The sequence below is a fragment of the Peromyscus leucopus genome, chromosome 12, assembly GCF_004664715.2.
Source record: "Peromyscus leucopus breed LL Stock chromosome 12, UCI_PerLeu_2.1, whole genome shotgun sequence".
Lineage (NCBI taxonomy): Eukaryota > Metazoa > Chordata > Mammalia > Rodentia > Cricetidae > Peromyscus > Peromyscus leucopus.
The window spans coordinates 65,066,726-65,077,577 of record NC_051073.1 but is presented as its reverse complement, the minus strand read 5'-3'; the positions used below and the strand labels follow the sequence as shown (position 1 = coordinate 65,077,577).

The 10,852-nt window shown below is 49.2% G+C and overlaps 1 long non-coding RNA gene across 2 annotated transcripts; it reads left to right on the top strand.

Annotated features, from left to right (window-relative positions):
• Window positions 1–6,331: 6,331 nt before the first annotated feature.
• On the top strand, window positions 6,332–7,816 carry LOC119088867. Of its 2 annotated transcripts, XR_005092602.1 has the most exons (4): window positions 6,332–6,573; window positions 6,661–6,744; window positions 6,843–6,945; window positions 7,505–7,816. It is a non-coding gene; the product is annotated as an uncharacterized LOC119088867 (long non-coding RNA). The 2 variants fall into 2 exon arrangements; XR_005092601.1 differs by having other exon boundaries at window positions 6,661–6,945.
• The last annotated feature ends 3,036 nt before the right edge of the window (window positions 7,817–10,852 follow it).

Genomic DNA, 10,852 nt, shown 5'->3' with positions numbered 1-10,852 from the left:
GAGGTGAGTGGGCAGGCCTGTGTGCACAGAACACCAACCCTCTGTGAGTTTACAGATGTTTCACGAACTGGAAAACATCTGCACAGAGAGAGAGGTAGTTTCCATTACTATTCACAAGGTACAAATGATACAGTTGAGGAAGCAAAAATTGAGTCAACAGTTAGAAACCTAGCACACAGAAAGAAAGGGGCTAGAATCTGAGTCCAAGTGGTTAATAGATGAGTCTGTATTAGTAAACTATGGCTCAGGCTTACCCTCATACATGCACGTGTGCCACCTGTGAGTACGTACGTACGTATGTACACACACGTGTACACACACGTGTGTGTATACACACACACACACACACACACACACACACACACACACACACTCCCTTGCCATCCCAAACACTACTGAGTTTCGTTGAATGTGTGGTTTCACTTTTTCAGCCCTAGCTGCCCAGACACTGCTCACACTTCACCTCTGATGAGTAGGACGGTGGGGTCAGGAAGAAGGAGAGAGGCTTAAGTTTCACTTCTTGACCTCTGTCTGAGTCTTCCCAGGCCTTATAAGAACTAGTAAGATGACCTGTCCTCGCTGGTAGGGTTGCGCTTCAAAACAAAAGTTTTGGCGTCTCATAGACATGAAACATCCTCTGCTGCTCTCGCATTTGGGGACTTTTGTTTGTCTAATGCCCTGGCTGCTACGGATCTTTCCAATTTGCTTTGGAAGGGAGCCTGGACTTCCTGATTTCCCCCAATCCAGCTCTCAGCTGGGCAGCCACAGCCACCACACCCCTTCCTGTGGTTTCCCATGAAGCCTCCTGGTAGGAAGAGGAGAGGGAGGGGGAGAGTGTAGAGTCTTGTACCCTTGCAGTGGACAACAGTGTCTGATGAAAACCATGTCACTTCACACACAGCTGTGGCTTGCTAGACCTAATCATGGAGGCCCAGGGAAGGTAAAAACAGGGAGAGGTTCAGATCTTAAGTGCAGTGGCCTCAGAAAGGGGGAAAGCACCCAGGTGGGCAAGTGAGGGAGACTGGGAGAGCTGGGGAGAGCCCTGCCAGGAAGAACAACAGGAGGTAAAAAGCTCAGCTTCAGCTTCTCCAGTGGTATCACTTCTCTTCTCCCAGGATCCAGAAGAGTCTGAGGGGCAGATTCCACAGGGCAGTGGACCCAGGAGCTTCTGGGAGCTGCTTTTGCCTGGCTTGAAATGGCGCACGCGCAGGCCGGCTCTCGCCGACAGCCAGCTTTGATGAAGTTCCTGCAGAAACACAGGCATACTGGCATGCATCCTCCCTCGAGCAGGAGGAGGAAAGAAGCGGGCTGACTCGCTCCTGGTGTGTGTACCCACTTAGTGATGCCACTTTAATTTCTCCAAAACATTTCCCGACAGCTCCACACTGAGCCGGGGCCTGCAAGAGGAGCCTACCCCTGCTAATAGACCAGCTTGGAGGCAGCTGGAGCCGTCTGTCTGACTTGCTGGAGAGCACTAATTAACCATCAGCTATTCTGTCTCCAGAGCCCCTAGCTCTGGGTCCCATGTCTGACTCTTGAGCCATTCCCATGGCACTGTCACCTGCCAAAGAGGCCCTCCGCCAGTCCCCAGAGAGGGCTCTCTTAGCTACTTGCTCAGCAAACAGGCAAATCCGAGTGCCGCTTTTTTCTCCAGCTACCTCCAGGGCGTTATCAGGGCTGGGCTCAGCTATTGCTCTGTGAATGTTTGCATTCTGGAAAGCGCTTACTCTTGTTCACGTAGAAGCAATGAATGAGAAGCCTTTCTTTGGCCTCATTCAATGCAGGCAAGCATAAAGCAGGCTCTGAAATGCTATCTGTTCAAAATTCAGGTGGCTAAATATTGACAGTGAGTGTGATTGGTATTCCTTGCAAGTGTCAGGAGTAGCGGCTGTGCCTAGGGCAGGCCCTTGGAGGAAAGCCTGTCTCCAGCAAGAACAGCTGTCCCAGCTTTCATATAGCAATGAGAGCACCCCGGGATGCCAAGCATTCCCTTACCCGGCCCCTGGTAGACCTTTGGGGTGGCTATTCCATTCTGCACACCCCCCCCCACGATCCCTAGATGTAGCATCTAGCTGCATCTCTAAGCACACAATCACTTTTGCGTGGCGGAGGGCATATCATTTGCCCCAGCTGGCCTGCCCTTTCTGAGATGTTTCTCTTACAGTTTTAGGCTCTCTGCTGGGTCATGGCTAGCCCACGTTTTCATCTGGGAAGTCAACTGCAACTGATTTCCTGGGGCCGCTGGGAGCTCGGCGTGACACCCAAATTCTGAGGGGTCTCAGAGATACACACCAGTGCTGTGGAGACAGAGTGACCATTTCACACATGTGTCATGAATCTTGTGGACTGTGATCGCCACCTCCCTCGGGATACCTGCGAGACTCCCACCCGCCCACGAAAGTGCGATGTAGCTAGAGTTTTCCTGCCTTGCCCACAGTCAGGACAAATCTCTGTCACCTGCCAGTCCCACAGCCGCTCAGACCCAACCAAGTAAACACAGAGACTTATATTGCTTACAAACTGTATGGCTGTGGCAGGCTTCTTGCTAACTGTTCTTATAGCTTAAATTAATCCATTTCCACAAATCTATACCCTGCCACGTGGCTCGTGGCTTACCGGCATCTTTTCATGCTGCTTGTCATGGCGGCGGCTGGCAGTGACTCCTTCTGCCTTCCTGTTCTTTTATTTCTCCTCTCTGTTAGTCCCGCCTATACTTCCTGCCTAGCCACGGCCAATCAGGTTTTATTTATTGACCAATCAGATCAACACATTTGCCATACAGCCCATCCCCCAGCACAGCCAAGTGCAGACCATCTCAGACGCCTGCACTCAGGCCCATGGTCCTAATCATCCTCTATGCGGCCTGCTGGGTAAAGCCACGAGGAACCCAAGAATGGGCTCCCACAGGACATACAGAACATCCCACAGCAGTGAGATCTCTTCCTCTCTGTGTTCTTTGCTAGCTAATCATTTTTTTTTTTCTGCCTTGTATGAGAAGGATTTGAATACTCGCTTCCTCCTTTGCGGCCCTCTGGGTCTCTCCAGGTGGGACGATGACTTCTTCACCTGCATTCTCCTTAGGATGCGCCCTCTTAGTGCCCAGCTGTGATGGTTAATTTTCATCGTCACCTTGGCTGAGTTTGGAATTACCGAGGAGACGCACCTCTGGTCACGTCTGAGGACGTGTTGTCTAGAGAGGTTTGACTGCAGAAGACCTACTCTGCGTGTGAGCGGCCCCATCACGTGGGCAGGGATGCTTAGGCTGAATGCACAGGAGGCGCGAAGGACTTCCTGCAGTGACCGGCATCCAGTCATGGCCCGCTGCTGCTGGCTGACTGTAGACGCAAAGTGACCAGCCACCCCACACGCCTGCTACCACAGCCCCCTGTCTTGATAGAGTCCCTCCTCAAACTGTGAGCCCAAACCAACCCTTGCTTAAGTTATAACAACAACAACAAAAGTAGTTAATCCACCAAAGCGGGTGGTGGAACTGCGTTTCATTTCTGGGGAGTGCAGCATGGGCAGGCTCCCTTGGGAAGCTCTTCAGGCAGGAGGCTGCTGCTTCTGTGCTCCCATAGGGTAGACGCTGCTTCAGATCAGAGGTGGGAACTATTGGGGTACAGGGTAACTCTCTGGAGGGGGAGAGTCGCCAGGTAAAACACAGACACCCAGTGAAGTGCTTGTAAGTGTGAGCATGCCCCAACTGTTGAAGGGGGCACCCACTAAAACAAACGCAGCTTATTGGAAATCCAAATTCACTAAAGTGTCTTGTATTTTTATTGGCTAAATCTGGCAGCGCTAGATGAGGATACCAAGGAAAGCTACTAGAACCATCTCCACAGACTCTGAGACCAGTTCCCCGTATGAAGCTGTGTCTTCATGAAGGAACAGCTTGGCGAGGTGGAAGAGAACAAGGCCAGGCAAGCTGGCCACTTTTGTGGCTGTCCTCACTCCATCTCCTAGTGTTTCCACGAAGCTCATCGATATCCCACCATCTGGTCCCTGTAGGCCACCTGTGAGAGCCAGCTCCAGTGAGATCTAGTCAGGGAGGGCCAGCAGGACGGTGAGACTCTAGAAAGCCTCCAGTAGGCATTTCAGAGTGCTCAGGGCCATAGCTGAGTCGTCCAGCCTTGCACAGCGGAGCTTTGCACAGTATTCGAATAAAGTAGATGCTCAATAAATATTTACTAACCGCCCAGAGGATGTGGTGCTAATGGGCTTTCTCCACCCATAATTGCGCTGACCTCATCCACAGTGATAAAAATGTGCAAAACCAGTCAGCATAAAGCTGTTTCCTTTACAGGAGTCACCGCTCACTCCCACGGGGCAAACTGCCCAAGGGCATTAGACTGATTTAGATTTCAAATCAATTAACACATCCTGGGGGAACTTGGCTGCCATAAAAGCAAGATAAAACTGCATCTTCTTAAGTTAATTTATTTTCCATTTAAAGGGTAATTAATATGTTTTCATTGATCTGAGCATAGAAAAATACGGATCAGCGGCTCGAGTGGAGAAGCTGCCCTGGCCTCAAGGCCTCATGGGAGTGCTTGAGCCACACCTGTGCCACACACCTGCCTTCTCTCGTCCCTCTCTTCCCGGACTCACCCAGCACCTTTCCACCCTCCAGTTTTCTCCATTTCCTCCTCTACCAATAAATAAAATAAAATAAAATAAAATATAAAATAAACCCTGGATGGTCGTCTGCCCCTGGACTTTGAAGTGTGACCAAAGCGGATGGTCCTGATGAACAACATCCTGGGGCCAGAGGACCCGCCAACAGAACAGCAGGGCTATAGTTATGCATAATCCGGACCTGTTTGGTGTGGTAGTGGCTGACAGGTCAGGCAGAACCACTGGGCCTTAGGGACAGTGGTGAGGACGTGACGGGGACAATCAGGAAGGACTCCCGGCCCGCCGACCTGGGGAGTAGGGGTGGGGAGGACACGCGAGTCAGGATTGACTTTCAAACAGTGAACCCACAGACCCTGGATCTCAGAGGAGGAAAAGGGTTCACCCGCTGTATAATTATTAGACCTCACCAGGTCAATGCAAAGGCGGGAAGAGAAAACTACGGAGAAGACAGCAGCCAACAGAGGCTGGATGAGGGTCCCCAGAACAGCCATAATGGGCTGGGAACGGTGGCTCCCACCTTGGATCCCAGCACTCAGGAGACAGAGCCAGGTGGATCTCTGTGAGTCTGAGGCCAACCACGTGCCACGTACTAAGGCTGCCTCCCACCACAAAAGAAAAACCATAACATCCACCCTCCTCTGCTACATGAATACCTCGTGCCGTGCTCAGGAACTGAAGCCCTGTCTAGCTATGGTCTCAATTTTCATCCCATGCTATATGCACATTCCACAGGCACTGGGAGGCAGAAGTGGAAATATCCTGAAACTCGAATTTCCTCCAAAGAGGAAAAGAGTCCAGGTGCTGGGAGGGCACGGATGACCCTTACGGCGGCTTTGAAGTAGAGGGCAGGAAGGACGGGCAGGTTTGCAGGGGTCTTGACAATGGGTTCCATTCTGATCAGACTGAGTGTGAGACATGGTGTTCAGTGGAGCTAGGAGACAGGACAGCAACAAAGGGTCTGTCTGAGGAGGATGAAGGCCACGGCTGTCACATCCTGCCCTCGTAGTGGCTCTGTGAACGATCCTCAGATTCCTCCATCTTTACAGCATTGTATCTTGCAAGATACCCGGACAATGAAGTTGACATCAGGAGAGGGTTTATCAGGCCCTCTTTCCTAGAAATCCCAGTGTCTGCAGAGGTTCTGACCAATAGTTGTGAACAGTGAATAGGAGAAGTTAAGTCAGCAATGGCCGGGACACGAGGCCAGCTTTGACTCCAGCTGAGAGAGAGAGGAATCAGGAAGAACCATGCCTCTGCTTAGGGCTCCATGGGTTTAATTTCCAAGTTTGCATCAAGCTTCTGGGTTAGGAGCACCTCCAGGGTATGGCAAGGTCTCTGCAAGATTCAGATTCCAGGAGTTTCTGAGCTCTGAAGAGACTTGAGGGTTTACGTAACACAACAGCCTCATTTCATTACGAGAGGGACCCAAGGCTCAGAAGGCCACGCGGATACAACATGCTTACAGGTTCTCCGTCTGTGGAATAAACGACAACCTTTCCCCCACACTTCAGCCCCTCCCGCTCACTCGGCTGCCCACCTGAGAGGAAGAGAGGAAGAGGGCCTGCTGTAGGATGCAGCTGGGTGGACCACCTCCTTTTCCTCTGGAGGCAGTGACGCCCATCATTTCTAGGAGACGATGTTGCTGCTATTGTTCAATGTTGGCCATAGATTCTGGCTTATTCTCTCCTGGAAGCGGGCCATGAGTCACCATAGCACATCCTTAGGAAGTAGCTGGCCGGTCTCCCAAAAACAGCCATATCCCCTGATGAACTGAAGACCTGGTTCACTTTGCCCTGTGTCCTGGAGTCTGCTGGCTGCCCTTTGTTAGAAGTGGAGGAAGCAGGGCTTGGCATCTGTAAGAGACCAGACATCCAGCTTAGGGTTAGTGTCTCAGAGTGCTCAGCCCACACAAGGCAGCCATTGTGTGATGACCTTGAGGTAGGAGAGTTTGAACTAAGACTATGGGAAGGGACCAGCTGTTCAGTTACTCTTCTTCATATCATTTTTTCCCCCTTCTTTTGGGAGATAGTCACTGAGTGAGCCCTTGAAGGTGATCGGGTCTTCTCCGTTCTTACCGGCATGAAGAAAATAAGACATCCCTGGGGAGAGGTATGTCGTCGATTCTGCCACTTCAGGAGTCCAGTCCTGTGTTTGTGCTCATCAGGCTACACGCTGCGTGTAGCGGCACAAGGATGATGTTCACACAGAGTGACGGGGCACTGAGCAGAAACTCCCGTGGAACGGCATAGGTGGGCGTCGCTGTGACGGGAGGAGTCCCGCAGTGAGCAGATGGATGGGGCGGGATGCAGAGTGAGTACCTGTGTCCGCTACATCCACAGTGCTTGTTGACTGTGTCGGATTCTGGGAAGGAGAGGACAGGGTGGTTTGCTTGTGCTCTCTCCTCCCCTGCTATTACATTTGAACTTTAAATGTCTCCCCAAACCCATATGCTAAGGGCTTAGTTACCAGGCCATGCTGATTTGGGGAAGTCATGATGCCTTTAGGAGGTGGGGCCTGGTGGCATGAAGTTAGGTCCTTGGGAGCATTTCTCCAAAGGGTACTGTGACCTCTGGCCCCTCCTCATTTTGTGACCGGCATGAAGAAACAGGTGTCCTCTGCCATGATGCTCACCACAGGCCCTGGGCACTCAGGGCAATGGCCATGGACTGCGTGCCTCCGAAACTGTGAGCCAAAAGAAACCTTCATGTCTTATCTCCTTGTGTCCATCTCTGTTCAGGGTCTAGAGACACCATTTGCAAAGGTGACTCCTTGGCCCTCCAAGGACTCCCAACCCAACACATTCCACTCAAATAACTAATATTTAAAAAAAAAAAAAAAAGACTTGCTTTCTCCTGGCCACTTTGTCTAGGCTTGTTTGAGTGACAGAGGAGCTTTGGAGAACATGGAACAGATACGCATTATTGGAACGAACAGTAGATGGCCTCGGAGTGGGTAAGAGTCTCAAGATGAACGTTGAAAACTCCCTCCTACAGTAGAAGGACAAATGGGTCCAAATATTAGTGGACAAAAGTACTTTCCAGACTCCGAGCGAGGCCACGAGGAAATGGTCTGAGTGGATGATGCTGGGGGATGGGAGAAACACTTTCAAGATTCTTGATTTACTTCATTTACCCAAGCACCCGTGAGGCAGGTATTGCTTTCGTTTAACAGGGGAGTTTGCTGGAGGCGCAGTGAGGCTGGGTAACTTATCCACCGCTACTCATGTAGTCCGTGGTCGAGCCAGGCTTGGAACCGACTCTACGCTTAAAGCCTATGCTCTTGCCCATCATGCAGCAGGAACCTGAGGAACCTGCCTGACTCCGTTTTGAAGGTAGGAGCCGTTATGCTGTGTTTTTAAAAATAAGTTTCTATTTATTGTGAGTGTTGGGTTGCTCTCTGTTTCCTGGAACCCCACCTTCCCCAACCCATGACCTTGATTTGTTCTTGAGAATACCCTGACCCTCCCTGCTCCCCCAACCCCACCCCTCCCTGATCACATGGTGGGTGGCCGCATGTTTTTATTAAGTTGTTTTTTTTTTTTTAATTTCCTTATTGCCCCCATTGTCTCCCTTCTGTGAAACTACTCGTGATTTTACTTCTTAAGAGGGGCCCAAGAGATGAATTCGGGGTTGTTCTCTATAACCCGTGTAGGAAGCAGTAGCTGACCAGCTCTTGGGTGCACCCCAATAAAAATCAAGCTTGCTTCAAATTTGGCTCAAATGGTGGTGGTGGTGGTGGTGGTGGTGGTGGTGGTGGTGGTGGTGTCTTATTCTTGTCATTGGAATTTAAAGCATTTGTTCACCTGGTTTTTGGCTCATCATCTGCCATCTCTGCACCAGGTACTTTCTGCTAAAGCTGGTTCATTGTAAGAGACATTTTCATTTTCTCTTTTAGGGGATAATTTATAGCCTCGAAACTCGATTAGTGCTTTTTGGAATCATCTTCAGAAAAGAAATCCCATCGAAAGGATAACCTCAAAAAATAATAAAACTGATACAAGCAATTAAAAATAATAGCCTCATCTATCCCAATTATTGATGAAATTTTATTTCACCACTTTCCATTTTTTTTTGCCTTGTTTTCCCTGGACCAAGATTCAAGTCGATGGGGAAATGGGACAGAGTCCTGTCTGATGGAAAGACAGATGCAGAACAGTGAAATAAATACCTACGGAAAAGTAACCTTCAGGCCCAACCAAGTGCAAGTCACGTGTTGATTCATTATCTGCCCAGATATTAAACACATTCTTCTTGAACTGATTTTCATGATCTGAACGGAGACCATAAATCAGCAGTTCTACATACTTTTTTGAAAAGCGAATGCATTCCTGCCTAGGAATGCGGCTTGTACTTTGGCAGCACATGGAGCCAGAATGCTTCCATTACAAACAATGGAAGACCCCTGGCTTGAATTGGCTCAGAAACAAGGACATATATCACCATCCATAACTGGAATTCACAGCAAGGCAAAGCCCAAGATCAGGCCAATCTGTGGCTCAATAATGTCATCAGGAACACACTTTTTTCATTCTTTTTCCTTGGCTGTTGTTTTTCTGTTGGGATCCTAAGACTGCCTGCCAGATGGCTGCCACAGCCCTGGGCAGGACATCCAGAAACAACAATATCCAGGGCACTGACAGATGTCTCTTTTCATATGCATGCATCTCTCTTTAGAAGCAAGAAAACTTGATCCAACAGGCTCCTAGCAAGGGCTGGGATGCTGCTCAGTGGTTAGAGATGAGTATGGGTTTTCAGACCCTAGCACCACACACACACACACACACACACACACACACACACACACACACACACACAAGTCATGAATGAAACACGCAGTCAGTCCCCTTGGTGAACTTGAGTCACGCTCTTGTTCCTAAAGCAATCGGTGGAGAAGTCCAACCCTGCTGGAGAGCCAGCAGCCCTGACCCCTACATCCAGCCGCCAGACTTTTCCCAGTTGTATTTCTGAGACAAATACTATCGTTTCATCCAGATAGCAAATCTTCACTATTCTGTGGAAATCAAAATATTTAAAAAGACCCAAACCTGAGATTTTGTAATAAGATCAGGCCCCATTTTTCCTGGTGATGAATTGTCTCTGTCACCTCAAAGGTCACCTTGCTTGCCATAAAAATAACAATTTATGAAGACTGTGAAATATGGCCTTGCTAACTAAATATTATTCTAAATGCAACAGAGCGGATTGCTGTTTAGAAGAAGTATTTGTTGAAATATTTTAAAATAAAATATGATCAGGACTTCAGGTTAAAATGATGTGTTGAATATAGGTATTAATCTTTCCTCCATCCCAAATATTACTTAAAAAATGAGAAAGAAATACAAGGACTGGAGAGATGGCTCAGCAGCTAGGAGTATTTGTTCTTGAAGAGTATGTGGGGTCTGTTCCCAGCCCCCACATGGTGGCTCACAACCACCTGTAACCCCAGTTCCGGAGAGTCCAACACCCATGGTTCACCAACATACATGCCGGCAAAACACACATGCACATAAAATAAATAACTTTTGAAATAAGGAACAGGAAAAATGTAAGAGGCATAGTGGTGTAAGGACAAAAAGTGGGATGGGAGACACCAGCAACATCCCGGAAGTGGGGAGGGGATGGATGAGGAGTAGGCAAACCTGAGGAAGCTGAACTTGAAGACAGCCACTGGAGAAACCAAGAACAGCCTGGCTTTATGTTGAAGGATGCTCAGAAGAACCAAGAACTGGTGGGACCAGGGACCTCGGTAAGTGTAGATGAGGGAGGGCTAGAATGGGGGGCGTGGTTAAGAGTTCTGTGATAAACGGATGGACCTCAGATTGGTCCCTGCTCCACACAGCGGTCCTGCCTTCTGCTGAAGCCTGGAGACTGATTCCCAATAAACACGAGAAGAGAATTGGCACTGGAGGAAGACATCTGAGGTCAAGGCCAAAAACCAGCAACAAAGTGAATGTTGGCAAAGCACAGGTTGGATTTACAGACTTTCTTCTCTACCCAGCTCCTCGAGTCCAGGAAATCCCCAAAGGGATGTCATTCACACAGGAGATGAACAGTGTTCTCCAAGGCAATGGAACAGCTCAAGAGAAAATATGAAAACATATTGATATAGAACAGCTCAAGAGAAAAAATATGAAAATATGTTGATATCCGACCTCTCCATCCTGGTGGCCTTGTGACAGGGAGCACCATTGATGGAGCCCTTGATTCCTAAGCTTTGG